Genomic DNA, 4,309 nt, shown 5'->3' on the forward strand with positions numbered 1-4,309 from the left:
TATTGCAAAGATGTCATTGCATTATTTTATGTTGGGATAAGTTAGTGTTATTTGAGTTTCAGAAAACAGGATGGGGGTATATTTGCGGAGTGCTGGGTCTTACTGATAGCAGTGCATTTCCCTGTTGTGGACAAACCTGGCAGATGTGTCAAATCAGGACACATTTCCCATGCAGGCTGTAAAAAAGATAACAGAGTTTATCTTATATCCAGAGCTCTAAGAGGTGCCTCTGTCCTTGACAGAAAGAACTGATGGGTTCATGATGGCAGGATGACCGAAAAAGAGACACAGAGCTGGCCTTTTAATCGCTGCATACAGTTCTTAGGACACTTAATAGTGGTGTGACCTTGGCAGATTATATAATCTGGGTATATTTCCTCAACTATAAAACCACACTTAAGCTTGTGCTATGAGGGTTAAGGTAATTTATTATCAATTATCTATTACTACTTAATTGGTGCCTCAAAACCTAGTGGCTTAGAAAAAAAGTTTACAGTTTTGTGGTTTAGTTGAGTGGTTCTTTTGCTGGTCTCATCTGGACTCTGCATTCAGCTGGTAGATTGGCTGGGGGCCTAGATGGGACAGCTGGGCCTGTCATGTGGTCTTTCATCTTGGGCTTATGGCACGGTGGTCTCAGAGTACCAAGAAGGCAAAGGCAATAGCTTCAAAGCCTGGGCTCAAGAACTCACAGAACGTCACTTTCACCACATCTTTTGGTCAAAGCAAGTCATGAGGCTGGCCCAGAAGGGGTAAGGATAATAGACACCTTGTCTTGATGGGCGGAGCTATAAAATAGGGCCCTGTTTTCAGTCTACTATACTAATTTATCCAAAACATTCATGCTGCAAGCATTGGTTAAGCTTTAAAGGTGCCCACCACTTGTTTTTATAATCTCTGTATGTTCTCAAAGTTAATTTGCGAATTTATTGAAAGCTTGAAAACCCTAATTTGTTAAGAAGCATCTTCACAAACTCTGGTCTTTGAAGATAGATTGAGTCAATGGTAGTCTCCCCATAGATGAAACAGAGATTATCGTTTTTGCAAGTTAGATAGTCAGAAAGAGGTTGATGTAGTGACTGTTTGTTCCTCAAATATTAGTTGAATGCTTACTGTGTGCCAGGCTTCTTCCTGGGTTAAGTGCTGGCAATAACATGCACTTTCTTACAGAGCTTACAGCCTAGGGTTGGCCCATAGGACTACAGTTGTACTTATTTATAACCACACACACACAAACACACATACCTTATAGTTAAGTGGATCAGATTATTGAAATGAAAAGAAAATAACACATTAGGGTATCTATAAAAGCCTTGTGCGATTTAAAAAAAAATTCTGGGGACTTCCCTGGTGGTCCAGTGGTTAAGAGTCTGCACTTCCAATGCAGGGGGCCCGGGTTTGATCCCTGGTCGGGCAGTTAGATTCCACATGCCGCAACTAAAGATCTCACACATGGCAATGAAGACCCCGCGTGCAGCAACTAAGACCCGGCACAGCCAAATAAATATTAAAAATTTTCTGTATCATATCTAAACAGTTTTCAAAAGATACTAGGAAATACATTCAAGATTTAATATATATAATTGGAGGAATTTTTGCTTTTGACATATCCACTCTCATTTTGGGGGAAAAAAAGCTGAAGCCTAACATAGAATTTGTTACCTGTAAATTGATGAGAACAAATGCGTTATTAATAATTTTATGTAATTTTTATTTAATTCTTAACAATGGCCCCTTGAAGTAAATAGTAGTTGATTGAGTTGAAAGAGACCCCCCCACTGCCCACTCCTCTTGTGGCCATTTCCTCTGCAGTAACTTCGTTGGATCTGGTTTTTGTTTCATATTAGGGACAGCCACTTTTTAAATGCTATTTAAAGTGAGTAATTCATAAAACAGGAAAATTGTACTTGCAGTGTTTATTAATATTTATACGATACTCTAGAGCTTACAAAGCACCTTGATTGTATCATTCAAGTTCTAAGAAAAATTCAGGCAAGAATTATCCCCATTTTTCAGTTGAGAAGTTCAAGCTCACAGAGGTAAATGAATTGCCCCGAATTATAGCTATTAAGTGCCAGAGCCAGGTACTTCAATCCAATCCTTCAATCTTAAAACTGATTATGAAAGCCACTTCATTCTTAAGGTTTGTAAGAGAAATATTTGCTTTAGGAATAGGCTTCTTTTATGTTCTTGCTTTATCCATTGCCAACTTTCAGCACAGCATCTCTAAAATGTGCTCATTATAGTCAACGTGGGTTCCTTGCAAAACAAAAAAACAAGCCTGAAACTTCTGAGACTTTGCAAACTAGGTGTAGAAATGCTGCCACCTTTGTTTGGCTGCCAAGACACTACCACAAAGGGCTGTAGATCCAGGTCCATTTACTTCACTAGAGTGGCTGCAGCTGTCTTCTTGCTGTAATCAAATGTTCCTCTGTAGCCAGCTTTTTGTGGCCAGAAAAAGCAAAGTAATTTTTAGTACAGATTAGCATAAAAATCTCTACTAGATCAGTTTCAGGAAACAATTACTAGCTTAGAAACAAGTGTGATCTATAGGTTGGCTAAAATGGCAGTTAATTTCCAGACCTTTTAAAATGCCCCTTATTTCTCACTGTGAATACTATATAAATAGAATACACTACCTGCCACTGTATTTGGTTTCATAAATTATTCGGACAGGGTGAACAACAGACTTCAAAATTAAGTAGAGGTAGTAAATCTGCCCTTTTTAATGAGTTTGAATTTACAGTAGTAGTTTAAACATCTGGAAGTTTAAAGTCTTAATTCATTCCAAATGTTCAAGAAGGATACACTGCAAAGAGGATATTGTAATTGAGGGATAAAGAAAACTACTGTTGACTCAATCTGAAGCCTTTTCTAATTTTCTCTATATACATTAATCACATAAAACTTGAGAGGCTGACAGTTCAAAAAGAGAAGAGATGGACCAAAATATCCAAGTTGGCATGCTTGTAGAAAAAGAACTTTTAAAAGAGGTCATAGTTATAACAAGGATGAAGTTTAAATGCTGTTAATTAACATGTCTAGGATATGGCCAGGTAGTGCTGCTGTGTTGTATGTTCTGTTCTTGTGGATATGAGGTGCGGTTTTCTTTTGTTATTACTTAAACTGGACTTAGAAGAGTCAAACCTTTTGACTTATAAATTGTAATTTTTTTCTTTTTATTTTTGGCCGCAGCATGTGGGATCTTAGTTCCCCTACCAGGGAATAAACCCGTGCCCCCTGCAGTGAAAGCACGGAGTCTTGACCACTGGACCGCCAGGGAAGTCCCACTAAATTATAACTTTGATTAATGCATTTTGTAATCCAAGAATCTGGTCTGCTGCCAGCTTGGTCTAGCATAAGACCAAGTATTCGTTTAGTGCACACTTATTGAGTGCCTACTGGATGCTTGTTAGGTGTTGGTTTACATTTCTTAGAGCAGAGTTGCGGCAGCAGGAGGAGTGTTCATCATTGTCTGGTAGCAGCTGCTGCTAGGGAAGAGTGCTCGCTGTATTCCAGTGCTGTGCTCAAGCACTTTACCTGAATTATCTCATTTAAACTTTTTCACCCTATGAAAAAGGTAATATTGTCCATATTTTTTTCAGGTGAAAACCTAACGATTAGAAGGCCACACAGCTAGTGAAAGGTGGAACCGTGATTCTAACGTGATGTAAAGATTTGCAAATCTAATTCCTTGTCTCATATTTGCTTTTCATTCTTATTTCAAATATTGTATTGAATGCCTGTGGTGCTTAATCTAAATTTAGCCTCAGGCATGAGGCTAGGGTCATGGATACAAAGATGAATGAGATGAATCCCATGCCCTGGATGCAAAGGTAAGACTGAGCCCATACCCTCAGTGAGCTCAGTCACATGGGGGAGCCAGACATGCAAGCCAGGAGCTGCCAGGAGCAGGGCTAAGGGTAGGGTAATCCTATCACTGATCATCCCAACCGGGACACTTTTGATAGTGTAAGGGTACGATTATTAGTTATGCCAGAACAACAGATAAAGCAGGACTGTCTGGAACAAACCAGGACGTATGGTCACCCTAGCTGGCGGAAAACCCACGGTGTGAAGGGAGGGCCCTGAGTGACTAGAGGAGGTGATGCCCTAGCTAGACCTAGAAAAGTGTGAGACACGCTCTTGTCTCCAGTCATCACCTGCTATTTAAGGCTTTCAAGATACCGGATTGAGTTGTGATATTTCTTCCTTAAACCAGTATTATACATATTAAATTAAAATCTGCATGGTAGAGTTTAGAGCAGTAGAGTTACACAGATGACGCTTCATTTTACAGAGGACTAGACAG

Source organism: Delphinus delphis, chromosome 8, assembly GCF_949987515.2.
Source record: "Delphinus delphis chromosome 8, mDelDel1.2, whole genome shotgun sequence".
Taxonomy (NCBI): Eukaryota; Metazoa; Chordata; class Mammalia; order Artiodactyla; family Delphinidae; genus Delphinus; species Delphinus delphis.